At 33.8% G+C, this 16,257-nt stretch overlaps 1 long non-coding RNA gene across 4 annotated transcripts in view; it reads right to left on the reverse strand.

Annotated features, from left to right (window-relative positions):
• LOC102164036 (uncharacterized) overlaps positions 1-16,257 on the reverse strand; it is a 279,677-nt gene that overhangs the window by 142,785 nt on the left and 120,635 nt on the right. The window contains exons 3-5 of one of the 4 annotated variants that reach the window (XR_014823729.1): positions 9,972-10,062; positions 8,746-8,831; positions 2,170-4,009 (exon numbers count right to left, since the gene is read on the reverse strand). The exons of the other annotated variants lie outside the window; for them this stretch is intronic. This is a non-coding gene — a long non-coding RNA (uncharacterized LOC102164036). Of the gene's footprint in view, positions 1-2,169; positions 4,010-8,745; positions 8,832-9,971; positions 10,063-16,257 lie in introns of those variants that run through there. 4 annotated transcript variants of the gene reach the window in all.

Below are 16,257 nucleotides of genomic sequence, written 5' to 3' on the forward strand. Positions count from 1 at the left end.
AAGTTATTTTATTTACCTAACTTTTGTTATGTCTCAATTTCCACTGCATTTCATAATCAAACTGATATCTTACATTAAAGCCAGAAAATGTGAACACTACATTTTTTTTAAATGATAATTCCTTGAATGTGAGGAATGGGTTGACAGAAAACTTTTAAGTGAGTTTTGCATACTATAAGTGTCAGTCTACCTAAATGATGTAATTCGTAAATCAGGCACAGATTAACTGCAAAATGCCAGAACACTCTAAAGGAAAAGAATGTGAGGATAATTGTTAACTTCTGTGCATCTGAAACCCTTATTCTTTCTCCAGAGAACTTTTCTGACATATAGACCAAGTAAAGGAGACAAGATAACTTGCACAATAAACATGTGATACTCAATTTAATATATTTCTCAATTCTAGAAAAAATAAAGAAGTTGAATTTTTTCTTCCAGCCCTTGATGGATTATCTTTGTTACCTTTTGGTGTATATATCCCACTAGAGAGACCGGTGTTGTAGAGCAAAGAAGAGAGAGATCATGCAGATTTTTCTAATCCAAGTAACAACTGTGTTTTTTTTTGTTTTTTTTTTCCATTTGCAATAGAACCCCCAGTGAAAGTTTTAAAGCACTAGAATGAATAAGCTGATTTGCATTTTAAGAGTAAGAATACTGGCTCCTTCAAATGATGGATCAAAAGAGTTTAAGAATGGAGACAGGAAAATAAGTTTGGTAGCCACCTCAGAAACCTACTTAAACAAGAAAAAAGCCTGAAGTAGGCTGCTGGTGAATATATAGACATGGAGAGAAGTAAACAAAAAGGTCATCAATATAAAAGGTAAAAGAGTCAGGAATTGATGATTCGTCAGCTATTCATAATATAGGGGGAGAAGTAAGATGGATTTGAGAATTTTTGAATAGTTGTACCGTTGGTTAAATTAAAATAAAAATATGAGGCCAGAATCACTCTTCTGGGATGGGCTGGAGTGAGGAGAAAAGAATATTAGTTCTGTTTTATACATGTTAATTTTGGGATGCCAATTAAATATCTTCATGTAGTTCTCCAGCATAGATGGATAAAAGGATCTGGGGATACAAATTTAAATCAACAGGGCTTCTGGATCAAGATGGAAATGCAAGTCAAAACTGCAGTGACATATCATTGCACACCTGTTAGGATGACTATCATCAGAAAGACAAGCGATAACAATGTTGGCAAGGATATGGAGAAAAGGCAATCCCTGTCTGCTTTTGGTGGGGATGCAAACGGTACGCATCTTTTTCATTTTTACCTAGGTTTTCTAAAAAGTGATTATTTTAGTTTTCTGCCATGTATGTGACTGGATCTGGAAAGTTTGAGTGAATTTTATGTTTTTATGTCTATGGAGAAAACTTAAATGTTAAAGCCCCAAGAGTTTAAAGGTGCCATGCCTCAAAACAGACTCCAAAGGCTTAGAAACTGCAAGGAACATTATAATCTATGTCTGTAAACTGTTTACTTCATGCTGATCTGGTATTTCCTTCTATATTCCAGGTGATAATTTATGAGTTTAAATGAGTCTTTTTAAATTAATATTTTATATTTAATATGTCTTATAGTATGAAATACATAGGTCTATAGAGAAAAAAAGGAGAATTTGGAATGTAACAACAAATAAAATATTGATAAAAATACATTCATGATTTTTCCCAGCACTCAATGCATTAGTTTTTCATTTATTTGAATAGCTGCAGAGGAAGTCTTTTTCCTTTCATTACAACCCAATAATTGCTATATCAAAGTTTATTTCTACATCCCTGAGGTAGACCAGTATCCATTTCTCACCAATATCCATATCTCCCTTTTTTCTGGTTCTATATGAAAGTCTGTACGTGACTGTCCTGGCAAATATAATATGATGTGTGATGTGTTTTGGAGCTGAGGCAGTGAGGACAGCTCTCTGATACTTCAGTCTGTTTCCTCAGGGGGGAGGTGTGTTGAGAATATAGTATTAAGGTCATCAAGTTCACTGAGACACTGCACTCAGGAGAGGTGTCCTCAAGAAATATGTGACCTTGCAGAGGGCTTTGCGTTAGACAGAAACTAATTTTATTTGTTTTGATCCAAGTTGGTTAGCGAATGGATGCATCTCCTGGGGTTGATTCCTTGTCTGCACCAATATACTTTTCTTTTTAGTGATATTTCTCTTTAGCCTCTAACACAATTGAATGTTTCTTTATTTCCTCTATAATTTTTTTTTCTCAGTGTTACTCATATAGAATTGACAAAAATGTATATATTTACAGTGTACATTGTAAAATAATTACCACAACAAAGCTAATTAACATATCCATCCCATTTCATAGTTATCATTTGTGTGTGTGTGTGTGCGTGCACGTGTGTGTGTGTGGGGGGGGGTGAGAACATATATGATGTACTCTTTCAGCATATTTCAAATACATAACTCAGTATTATTCACTATAGTGGCCGTGTTGTACATTAGATCTCCAGAATTTACTCATCTTTTCCCAGAACTGTACCTTTTAACCAACATCCTCACATTTTCCTCTCATTCCAGCCCCTTGCAACTGCCATTCTATTCTCTGCATCTATTAGTTTGACTTTTTAAGGTAAGATCTGTAAATGAGATCATGTAGTATGTGTCTTTCAGTGTCTGGCCTATTTCACTTACTATAATGTCCTCCAAGTTCATCCATGTTGTCACAAATGTCAGGACTTTCTTCTTTTTCAAGGTTGAATGACATTCCCTTGAATTAAATTCCATTAAATTATTTGTACTTATAATGACAATACTTTTCTATAGTGAGAGAAAGGAAACACGTACAAAGAAGAGGAATCTCTTGCACTCAGGTTTATAGAGAGCCAACACAACCCAGATACCACTGATCAAGGGACCATGGCACTTAGGTCACTTGTTATTTCTTCTGTAGCAAGAAAAATATATACAGATGGCCTGCCTCTAGATACTCTTCCTCAGCAGTGACTTTGGTAGAAACTGCTATGAGCTGCTTGTGAGGCCATGAAAGAGCAGGCTTTAATGGCTGTGGGTTCACTATAAGATGATGGCAGACTGAGACTCTGTAGCAGCCCAGGTAATTAGAACAGAAGCCATAGTTACAGTAACAAAGAAGAAACAGGAACCAGGGACTTCTCCCTGCAAGGATTATTTTCACCTAAAATTTGTATACTTTGTTAATTTAAAATTTAACTTAAAGTGTACCCCATTATGAATATAATATTCAATATGAAAATACATGATTATTAGAATGAGAAATATTCTAAAAATACATTTTTGGAAAAAGTTACAAATACTGCAAACATCAGAATCCATAAAAATGAAAACTTAACTTCTTGAGACAAAGCTATAATTTTTTTTTTACTGTTTGCTGCATATTCTTGGATTACCACATAATGCAACAATTTTTAAATACAGTCTACAGAAAAGAAAGATCTTTCACTCATGATTTATTAAAATATATTTCTTATTACTTATCATTTGTACAAGTTAGATTTCTTATTACTTTTTTCCTTCACATTTCTTTATCCAAATTTTAGAATTTTCTTTTTAATTCAGAAAAAAAAACTTTGTCAAGATAATATTTTATGGCATCTGTAAGATGTGTCCGAATTTTCCAAAGATGAGTTTTTTTGTGTCAGCTTTTCAAATATTTTTCTTCTCCTCTACTTCAGAACTCAGGTTATGGAGTGCATTTTCATGCTGTGCTATAGCATCTAGCCCTGCATGTTTATTTCACAATGTCAGCACAGTGGGCAAAAGAAGTATTTGGAGGAAATGACACAGGTCTGGCTATATGAAAGGAAACGTATAGAAAGAAGACAAATCTAGAGAAAAGTCACGAAAAACCACATACATACATCCCACCAAAAATCAATGATATATATTTCCAACTCATCTTCCCCCTCAGCCAGATCCCAACAATCACCTTGGCCAACACAAACACCGCTGCACAGAAGAGGAGAGAGAGGGGAGGAGATGGGATGAGAACTCGGATGAGAACCAGGAAGCTACAGAAGAAAAGAAAGACAATGATTGTATCAGTCAGGGTTATCCAGAAAAACAGAATCAACAGAAGATTATATATGTACAAATACAGACATCCATATGTATACACACACATACACAGACATGGTATGTGTGAAAAAAAAAAAGTATGCATGTGGGTATGTGTTAAGAGGTTTATTTTAAGGAACTGGCTCACATGTTTGTGAAATTACCAAGTCTAAAATCAGTAGGGTGGTTCAGCATGTGAAACTCAGATAAGAACTAATGCTACAGTATTGAGGCAGAATTTCTTCTTCTGGGACCCTCTGTTTTTGTTCTTAAGGCCTTCAGCTGATTGAATGCGGCCTGCCCACATTATAGAAGGTAATCTCCTTTTCGTAAAGTCAACTGATTTTACAGCATCAGATCAGTAAAATTAGTTGACTTTATATAAAGACTACCTTCTATAATTTGTGATGTTTGTTGTACAACTATAAATATAATAAAATTCATTGAGTTAAAAAAAGTCAAATGACTTTACATCTAGACATACACACAATAGCCATATCTACAAAATAGCTTTATAGTAATACCTAGAATTCTGTTTGATTAAATAAGTAGGGACTGTAGCCTAAACAAATAGACTCAATAAATAAACTTATGTGTGCAAAATTCACAAAGTTGAATGACAACACAAGCATATTGCTAGGTGCTAATGATAAATCTTTGCGACTGCCTCATATCTATATTACAGAGTAGAAAATGCAGAAAAATGTTGAGTTACTACATTACTGGAAGCCACTGTTTTCAGATAAAGCTTCAAAAGTTAATGGAAAGCCCATGTTGTACTTCTGCATGGGAGCCCAAAACTGGAACAGATTGTTGGAGAAACATATTTAGGTATCTGTGCAAATGATGGTTTAGCATTCGGCCCTTCATCTTTTAGATGCTGGAACTGCATTCACTTTATTAGCAGTGTTGTAGTACACAGATCTTAGATCTGCCTTGATAACAGCTTATATATATTTAGTTCAGAAGTCTCTATATTTGAAAAAGCTCCTATAAATAACCATGAAATAATAACTAACAACATGGTTGAAAGATCCTAAATCACTAAAAATGATAGGTTTCTGATGCCTCAAATTATATTTCATCTTATATTTGCTCTTTCTATGCCAAATGCATTTTACAGCTTAACATTTATATTGAAAATATTTTTTTTTGGCTGCACCAGCGGCATGCAGAAGTTCTCAGGCCAAGGATCAAGCCCACACCACGTCAGTGGCAATGCTGGATCCTTAACAGACTGAGCCACCAAGGGACTCACAAAAATAATTTCTAAAAAGTTGAAGTTCTGGAACGATGAACAATTATAGGATTAAATGCATCATCATGATACTGAAGAATCCATGGGAATGCCAAGAGGTAGAATAAGAAAAAAGTAGCAAACAGAAGCAATACCATAGCAGCAGGGAGGGAGAAAACACATTTTTAGTAAAAACAAATTTATAGTAGGCAAAATAATTTTAAGACTGTTGAAAGAGAAATTTATAATTTTAAAGTGCAAAATCCTATAGGCATGAGAAAAAGTTGTTAAATACCCATCTATATTAGATAAGACTTTGCAATACAGGACAGTAAAAGAAATATGAAGCTTTACTCTGCTATTGTAGCTAGCTCATGCTTTAGAAGAAATAAAAGAAACCAAATGTATTTATTTAATCCTTTTTGTCAGTAATACCCAGGGTGAAGAATTCATTTGTAGCTTTCTTAGTATTGAGTAGTATCTTAGATCTTCACATATATTAAAGTAAAATGTAATGCCTTTTGATCCTAAGACTTCTGGATATAGTTCATTTCTATTTATGAAAAAGAACAGTTTCTGCATCATTAAAATTTCATTGAAATTATCTAAAAATTTATCAGTTATCAAAATAAAGACTTTAATGCTTTTTTTCACAGAAGATATCTACTTAAATTTTTAAATTTTTATGTGAGTCACATTTTCTCTCAAATGAGTTACAGAAGGTGGATACATTTTTAAAACTCCAAGATATTTTTAGAAACATTTAGGAGAATATATTACAATAGCAAGAAGAGTTTTTGTATTTTTCTTTAAGCTCCAACACTGTCTTTGGGTTAATATTTACTTTTTAGTCAGATAATAATCAGCTGTAAATCAAATATATTTAATCTTTTACACTTTTCTACTCCTGAAATGGTAAATAGATAATATAAAGTGGATGAAAATTCAATAAAAAGATATAAGATAGTAAGCATTGCATCATTTGTGTTTAATAAAAATTTCAGAAAGTGGATCAAAAAGAGGGAGGAATATACTTCAATATGAATCTTAACAACACTAGGCTAAAGGAAAGAAGCCAGACATAAAAGGTTATATGTTGTGTGGTTCCATTTACATGGAAATTACAGAATAGGCCAATTCCATGGAGACAGAAAGATTGTTTTACTCTCTCTGTTGCAAGAGAAGAGAGACTTGAAAAGATTAGCACCATAAAGTGCATGCTTCTTCATGGACGTGACACGTATATCTACTCATATATACAATTTGTCTATTTTATAGGCCAAAGCAAGTAGCATGCACATGTCTACCACTTGAGGAGGTAAGACAGTTCAGATTCCCTGTGCTCGCAGAAGGAGAGCTAGACATCTGGATGAGCATGCTAAGTTCTAAAAGGATGTACTTTTTATATGTCACAGTTTTAGCTATGACCATGTGTTGCTTAAAAAGTGTACCTAAAAATACAATTCTGGAGTTCCTATCATGACCCAGTGGAAACAAATCAAACTAGCATCCATGAGGATAGAGGTTCGATTCCTGGCCTTGCTCAGTGGGTTAAGGATCTAGTATTGCTGTGAGCTATGGTGTAGGTTGCAGATGAGGCTTGGATCCTGCATTGCTGTGGCTGTGGTGTAGGCCAGCAGCTCCAGCTCCAGTTAGACCCCTAGCCTGGGAACCTCCATATGCTGCGAGTGTGGCCCTAAAAAAAAAAAAAAAAAAAGAGAGAGAGAGAGAGAGAGAGACAAAAAAATGAATAAAAATACAATTCTATTTATCAGGAAAAAAGCAAAGATATAGTCAGTTCATAAAACATGTTAATAAAGTACATAACTTTATAAAATCTCTTTACCATCTATTTATATCTATCATCTCTCTATTGCATTCACTTTAGAGTATAGTGAAGAAGGCTAGAAAATATTCAGATGTATTATCAAATTGGTTTTCTTCCAGCTATGCATCACATTTCTATTTATATATTTTTCTTGAGGTTTTTTCTTTTTTTTTCTCATAACCTTCCTAAAGTGAGAATTTACGATAGTGACTAAATATCACTTTAAATGTGATCAGTGTTTCTGAATTACACATCAACATTCTGGCTCTTTACTACACTGGTATTTTGTTTCCATTAACAATATTCTGTGATCCTGTTAATGTTTAAATAAAGGACAGAAAAATCAAAGCCTCTGCCTGTAAAAAAGTATACATAAAGTTATAGTGATGGTATGGTTAAAATCTTTTATGACCAAATAATAATGAGGTCCAGTGGGGATAGACATATAATTTAGTATATATATGTTTTAATGATGATGGGTATTTTTGTTTCTTTACTTAATTTGAAATAGAAGAGATCACCCTTAAGAGAAGCACTAATACTCGGTTCAGAGACACAGCAGCTCATAGTGTTGGGTCATGGATAAACCCAGAAGAAGCAGCACCCTGACATTTCTATGCTCCCTTGTCCAGCTCCTTCTGGGGTTCCCGTTGGCTGAACCTGTTTGGAAACAGGAAGTTGTGGGAGTCTTTTGAATTTGTCATGTAAGTTAGGCTTCAAGACTTTGCTGAGAGAGTGGGATGGGGACACGGACCACAAAGTCAAACAGAAGCTGTGTGGAAGATGTATGACCACTAACTTATATTTTGAGGAAATCCACAGCAAATATTATCTCTTGAAAAGTATTTTATTATTTTTTAATATAAAGAAAGATAAAAATAATATTTTTTAAAGAAATAATGATCAGAAAACAGGTTAAAATGATAATGTACTGTTACGGAATTACAAATTTTGCCCCGTCAAAAATTATTTTGGAATGAAAGAAGTATGAAAAGTGACCAATTCATCATGTATACATAAAGATTATTTTCAAAATAACTCTATAATTTTTTTCCTTTGCTTGTAAATTCAAACTGTGGAAAACATAAAATCTAATGAGTACATTAAAAAGAGACTGATAAATGTGAAAAATATAAGTAATCTCTTTCTCTGATAAATTACAAGCAATTAAAACTTTTAAAGACAATTTCTTGATACACTGAAGTTGTGCAAAATTTCCTTTGCTCAATTAAATAAATAGGCACAATTTAAGGGATAACCATAGAGAAGAACAGAAGACATAATTTAAGTAACCATTTAGACAGTTGAAATGTAGAAGCAATGTTATTATTTTGCATGTCGATGGTAATTTGCTTCATTGCATGAATTATTTTGTGGCAAATCTTGCTTGCTGAACTGCACAGATTTATGCTCCCTTTCTGTTGTGTCGAGCTGTTTCAGGGAGTGACCCACCTATCAGGCACTCCATTTCCCTGCTTGCAGTGGAACCATGATACCACTGTACACAGGGGAGTGGATGGAAGTGCTGTGTGTGTCACTGAGGGTGCATGTGATTATGGCACAATCTTCCCAAGTTTGTCTTTTTCTTGCCAAACCCTAAGATGCAGGGGACTCTGAGGACCTACCTGTGTCACTGTGGAAGTGACAATGGGACACAATAGAAATTGGGCCTCGCAGTCACCACTTAGTGGACAGCTGTTCAGGAGGGCCACTTGATGAGAAATATCAGCATTTTATTTATCAGGGGAAAGGAGAAAATGCTATGCTAATAGAGTGAGATCTGGGGGAGATTTGTTTCAGTAGCTACTGCCAATTATTCAGTCTAAAACAATACTTGATATTAAATGAAATAGAAAAAGGAAGAGGAAAAAGAATAAAAGGGATTAATCAGCAATTCTAGACATCATCACTGTTAATGCTTATGTATACCACCCATAGTCAATGTTTACATTTTATTTACTTTATACATGTGCTTTATATGTACGTATATGTATTATATATATGTATAAAGTACACAAATTTTTCTTCTGTGTATAGTCTGTTAAATTCATTCAACAGATTTGGTTTCCTTCTTACAGATATTTTATTTTACAGTTGATTCTATTTTTACAGATTAACACATTCTATTGAACTTTTCATTTTTCATCCATTTGTCTGTCATTTCTTACATTATATTAAGTACATTTATAAGTTCTTCATTATATTCTGTTCACTACTTGGATTATTGTTCTGTCTGCTTCTTTATATTACTAGTCAACTTTTACTTACTTTTTTGTAGGTCTGATTTAAAAAACAAAACAAAACAACTACCAGAACTACCAGAAGGTTTTCTAATGCAAGAGAGGGCTTTCCTTCCTTCTCTAGGAAGATAGGTTAAGAGTCGATCTTGAATTAGATAGGGATTGTATTGGCTTGTCTCTGGACTCTATTCTACATAAGACTCAATCTACCTACCTCTGCTCTATCTCTGTTCTTTGAGCATGTTATTGGGACATTTTAATCTTTGGACTGGAGCCTGTCAAATCTCTCTTTTCTCAGCCCTGAAAATCTGGGAGATTCTGACCTGCAGAAATCTAAATTTAGCTCCCCAGATTCTTGCCTCCTCCTGTTTGTAAATCTTGCAGATATATTGAGCAGAAAAAGAACTGTGTTTTGAGACAGGCTCCATTTCTCTGGTGGGACTTGTCTTGAGTACAACACAACTGTAGGAGATACTACTCCGTTTAGCAGTAAATAAGCTACCTGCTGGCAAGTTGAGATTCAGAATTTGTCCGTTGGGGAAATATGACTATATGGGCAGTATTCTTACTTTGTTTCCTGCATCAACTCTATAAAGCTCCAAAAGACTTACAGTTACTTTCAGGGGTGTTCCTCAGCATAGGCTTAGTATGAAGACGGAGCCAAGCACTTCCCTGGCCTCAGCTTATAATCAGCAAGTGTCACTAAGAGAAATTAGCCAATGAAATGATAGTCAGCTAATGTAAGAAGAGTCCCCTATCTCTGGAATTCCAATCTTATTCTTTATTGTTTCTAGGGCCCTTTAGTGTCTTTAAAACTTAGAATTTTTGCAGTGGAATGAGCTTTTCTAGTTGTTGCAGTGGAACTGTTATAGTTGTCACAATTTTCAGAATACATATGAATATGAAAAAATTAATTAAACATATTCTTGACGGTCATAAATATATTAATGTAAGTTATATTATTATATCTGCATCTAACATATCTCACTGATTCAAATGTTAACATATTCCCACATCAGAGTACATTCACCCAACAGAAGTCATGGTCCTTCACAATATAAAGTTGAGGTGCTTCCAATCTTACTGGTGCCTTCTCTGAACATTTAAATAAATCCATAAACCTACCTATGGCTTAAAATGTTTCATCATCTGATTCCAGAGTGTTATTCTGGCATTTTAATTCCAAATTTCCAACAGGAAATGCATATCTACTAAAAACAGATTCTGATTTTAAGACTTCCCTTTCATGGTATCTATCACTCAAGATTATGAGGCCCTTGTCCAATCTTTCTCCTCCCACTTTTGTAGTTGATCATTTGTCATTGATCAGTTTTCTCACTGATCATTTTTCTTATCTTTGAAAATGTTAAGCTTATTTTCACCTTAGTTATTTATCATTTGCTCACACTTTGTCTGGAACTATTGCATTAGTCAACTACTAAGAATCAAATCAAATTTCACTTGCACAGAGAAGCCTTCCCTAAGTGCCTTACTTAGTCTCTTCTCATTATGTTCAACTATAACACTATCTTATATTTTACTTCCTTTACAATACTCAACCCTGCCTGAAACTGTCTTTTTTATTTTTCCATTCTCTATTGCATACTTCAAAAAGTAAGGAAAACTACAATAGATTGTCCTGTATTATTTTCTTTTGACATTAGTCAAATGATTTATAGAGTGAATTTTGAGCAAATCAACTTTTATATCAAAGTTTTATTGTCTCTTTGTCTTTGACTCATATTCTATGTTTTGAGAAGAAGCTTGTACCAATTTATGTCTCTACAAGCAGAATTTAGAAATTCAATGAGGTTATTAGATATAATACAAATAAAATACAAAAATATTACACTATTCTTTAAATTACTTGATCTTTAGTATTTAGTGATCAAATATTGTTGTATATTTATATAAATAGAGAAAAGTTAAATCATTTCTCTGGTCTTATCTTGTCTTATGCCCAAGAAAAAATTTTAACATGACATGGTAAACAATTTCCTTATACCCAAAGATCTATATTTATACCCCTCAGGATTCAGATTCAAGATGCAGTCTATATGGAATGAATCATTTGAATTTAAACCTATGAAATGAGACAATTATGGCTAAAATGAAAATATTTTTATAGTTTTAAAATGTTTCAGAAAAAATTTAAATTAGTATAAAACTTAGAAATATATTATTGTTCTCATAGCTAGATTGAACAGATGTCAATGAGTTTATTTAATTTTAATTCCAGAAATTTTATTCATTACCAAGGAATGTTATTCCTGTGTAAAGTCAATAATTGACAAATGCAGTTTTTACCCAAATGGTGATTTATGGGTGATATATTCAATATTTTTTCTCATATTTTGATTTCTTGCTTCATCTCATCTTGTGACTTCTCAAATTTCCCTAATGGGGCAGAATTTTTTTTGTGTATTCTGTCAGTCCAAAAAGTAGTCATGAGGCAATAAGAAAGGCTCTCACTATCCCCCTTCCAAACTATCACATCTGGTAAATAGGAATTTGATGCAGCTGCTGTATTTGCATTAATAAAATCAGTTGCTTTCATCATTAAATTCCACCCACTGCTTAATGCCTAGAGCTGCAAAAACATGAGAATTATCTGAAAGAGGCTCAAATTAGAGAATAAAATTAAAGCTTTGAAAACATATACTACCACCTATAATCTCTCACAGTGGGAAAAAAAATCACATTTAGCCCCTGGCCACATAGGGAACATACCAAATTTAATAGTGGAGGAATTTACATCAAAGGATATTATTGGAAGAAAGTTAAGTTTATGTTGTATTGTTGGGTTAAATAAATACTAACAGAATGAAGTCATAAATGTGGTAAGTTTACCCAAGATCTGAATTTGAGAAAGAAGTCTAATTTTTGAGTAATTTTATGTCTGACTATGTACAATACTAGATAATTCGTAAGATATACTGAACTACCAAGGCTTGATCATAGTCTCTCCCTCACTTTGTAATATAGATCCAGGAGTTTTCACTGGGGCTCAGTGGGTTAAGAACTTGACACAGTGTCTGTTAGGATGTGGGTTTTGTCATGGGCCTCGCTCATTGGGTTAAGGATCCTGCATTGCCACAAGTTGCAGATGTGACTTGGATCTGGGATTGCTGTGTCGGTGGCGTAGGCTACTGAGGACTGCAGTTCCAAGTCTACCTCTAGCCCAGGAACTCTCATATGCTGTGAGTGCAGCCATTTAAAAAAATAATAAAACAAAAATTTTTAAAAAGTAATATAGATCTATATGCATTAAGAGTCCCTTCTAACTAGGTTTCACAGCCTTTGCTTGAGGAATTTTTAGGTGACTTTCTTCTGCTACATACCTGACTAGATCTCTGCTTTGTCCTCATTTACAGATTACTGAGATTCCTTTGTCACTGAGATTACTATCTTTCAGAATGCACAGGTCCATTCCCTCCCCACCCTTTGTTTAGAAGCATCATTTATTATATTACCAACAGTCTCAGTGTACTGGACAAGTGACTCACAGCTTCTCTTCATTAAGAGTTTAAAACATACTTTAGAATTCAGAAATATATTAATAAATATATAATAAGTCACAGATTATTTTTCAGAGCTCCAACGAGTGCCAAAATGTTAAATCTCTATTGTCCAACTGTACATTAAAATTATTAGATACAAAGCTTTATTAAGATGGACTCCCCCATATATATATATATATATAATCTGTTTCATTGTATTAGGATCCTAATTTTAATGATGTTATTGATTTTTTTTAAAAATGACTTTTTATCTGAATACTGTTCAATTTAAATTGTATGCTAATACATATAAGCTTCATAGAGTATTAAGACATATATCCTGATTCATCAACCAAAATTTTATTCAGGATCTAAAATCAATGACAGGCCTAATGCTTTGTAAAATAGATTGCACTATTTTAATTAAAAATGTCAGCAATGTAATTACTCCTTAAGCAAAAGGCCACTGAGAGGAAAATTGGATGATACTTAAATTGAGCATATGAGAAAATTAATTTGCGTTAAAAAAGTAGCAATTAGACATTTCCACGGCAGTTTGAAAGATCACACTTTCAAGTCTTGTACTTTTGTGCAAAGTAGAAGTTGTTGAATTCACTTATTTCAAAGGAAAACTGAAAATCTCTAGAAGTATGGAAAATTGAACTGGTTGCCAAATCCAAAAATGCATGCATTCTTAGAATAGTTCTAGAGTATTTCAGATTGTACTTGACCCTTTATGTCTTTTGTTTCTTTGCTCCTGAAATAAATTATTCAGACTAAAATTTTAAGTCCCCTTCACGATCTAAAATCCTATGATTTCCCTATAATTTTTGTAGTTTCTTAGATGATTTCCAAAATATGTACTGCTTTTTTATCTCAGCAGACTGGTGATTTAAAGTTTACTCAGCAGGAAGAAACAGTTGTTTTTCAGCTAATTCTACTATATTCTGCAGGCATATGCTTTATTCTTAGTATCCTTTTTTGTGATATATAAAAAGAGGATCCTAATATAGGTAATTTATCCATTTATATAAAAATTTGGCACAATACTCAAAGGAGAATTACTGGATTCATTTGACTAAAAGAAACATTTGTTTTGTCCAACATAATTATTGCATTATAATTTTATAAATACAAGGAAAGTAGTCTTACCACTTAGATACATTCTGCAATGGGCCATTTGACTAGCTAGGAATGATTTCTATCTTGTCTTTGAATGCTTACTTTCTCTTTTCCTTTGAGAGTCACTGCTATAAGTAATAGATGAATGGTATAACTGGTTATCTAGTAAGTTAAAAACACACCACTTCACCGATCATAGTTGTGATCACCTTTTCTTCCCCTTCACCTGGTCCTGATTTCATACCACAAGGAGGAGAGCATCAATGTCCATTTTCCATTTATTTATTTATCATGTCTCTCTCTCTCTGAAAACTTTTTTGTTCCATTGCTTCTAGAGAAAAAGCTAAACTAAATGTTCATGTGCCTTTTGTAATAAACTTTACTAAAGCTTTATATAGAATTACACTGTAAAATGTTAAAATAATGAAATAAAGTTTGTCTCCATAAATATGAAATATCCATACACATTCAGTGAGATCTGGCTGAAGCCATTATATTCCAACTGCAGATCATGTTGAATGTGAATGTCTGAAGAATTTCATGATGGGAGCAATAAGTGTATGCCTGAAAAAGAAATATATATCTGGAATTGACAAAAGTGGTTTAAAATAAAGTTTAGATTTGATAATTATAAGAATATATGCAATAAATGAAAAGCAATTAGGAGGGGATATATACTGTTTCATAAAGAACTTTAGAAGGTACAATTTGATAATGGGGTTCTGGGAATCATCAATAATGAGAGGACAAGGAAAGGAGACTGAATGAAGACATTTGAGAAAGAATGTTCAGAAAAACTGTATTGAAACTATGATGTCCTAAATAAAAAAAAAAAAAAAAAAAGAGAGAGAGAGAGAAAGAATCACAATATAGAAGACATGCCAGTGGTATAAAACACTTCAGGAAGATTAAACAATAATTAAAATATATCCATTTGATTGAGCAATCAGTGGGTTTATGGGGGTCACATTTATGAGCCATTCAGTGGAATGGCAAAAATGTATGTTTAAATGCAGTAAGTAAAAATAGCTGATGAGGTGAGGACCTTCTTATAAATTATGGTTAGGGTAAGCTCCTTCGGATAGTCTGGCAACTTGAACATAAGCATGGAAAGGTTAGAGTCAGTATTGGAAAAAAGAAAGGATATAGTACCTCGCTTTTTTTCAGCCTCATGGCATCTGTATTTTATCTGTTCAGAAAGAAGCATAATATCTGACAGAGGAAAAAGTGGTCGATAAGAGGAGTTAATTGTTTGGCTAAAAAAGCATGTATGGTGAGTAGGTGCTGTTTTGATATAGCTACTTTGAGTAAACTTAAGACTTAAAATCAATTATAGGAAATAGATATTTAGCAAGAATGAAGAATAAAAGAAGTTACGCACTAGAGTCATGTGAGGATACTAGTCTGAGAAATCTGCCTCTGTCAAAATCCACTTGCATACTAACTTTTATAGCTCTTTAAATAAAACACAGAGGTCAGCTATTCCCAGAGCCTTTTAGAGATGATGCTTGGGTACTGGTGGGAACTCTAGCCCAAGATCATAATGGCAAGGTACCATTTTAGCTACTCAGGGAGGAGGCAGTATCTATGGTTGGCTAGAGTCTCAACATTTGCACTTGGCATTCAATGACCAGTAGGAGGATGGGAGAGCCTGTGGTTCTTTGATTACATAATATCTAACATTCCATCTCACAGTAGCAATGTCTTGGATAATGGTTGCAGCAAGCTAGACTGATACATTTTTTTTTCTTTTTAGGGCTGCACTTGTGGCATATGGAAGTTCCCAGGCTAGGGGCGAAATGGAAGCTGCAGCTGCCAATCTATATCACAGCCACAGCAACACCAGATTCAAGCCACATATCCTTAACCCACTGAGCAAGGCCAGAGATCGAACCCACATCCTCATGGATACTAGTTGTGTTTTTAACCCACTGAGCCACAAAGGAACTCTGAGACTGACATTTTAATGGGAGCTGGGCAGTGAGATGTGAAGCACAAGAAGGTTTCATCATCCCATCACTGGCTTAAAAATGGAGGCAGCCACATAACATGGAATGTAGGTAGGCTCAAGATATTGTGGAGATTTCCAACTTGGGTGTTTATATTTAAAATGGCCATGTTAGTGACTATTTTAGAGGCTCTTCAGATCCTCATAAATGCTATTTTTCTTTACACTTTCTAAACAAAAGACTAAATCTTCATGGAAAAATTGGGTTTTCCTTAAGCTGCCTTGGATCTTCAATTACAGTCATTCATGCTTCAAAAGAAAGAAGAT

Source organism: Sus scrofa, chromosome 13 (assembly GCF_054392235.1).
Source record: "Sus scrofa isolate SSC_HxYL_T2T_F1_AM1 chromosome 13, Sscrofa_HxYL_maternal_Yorkshire_Landrace_v2.0, whole genome shotgun sequence".
Lineage (NCBI taxonomy): Eukaryota > Metazoa > Chordata > Mammalia > Artiodactyla > Suidae > Sus > Sus scrofa.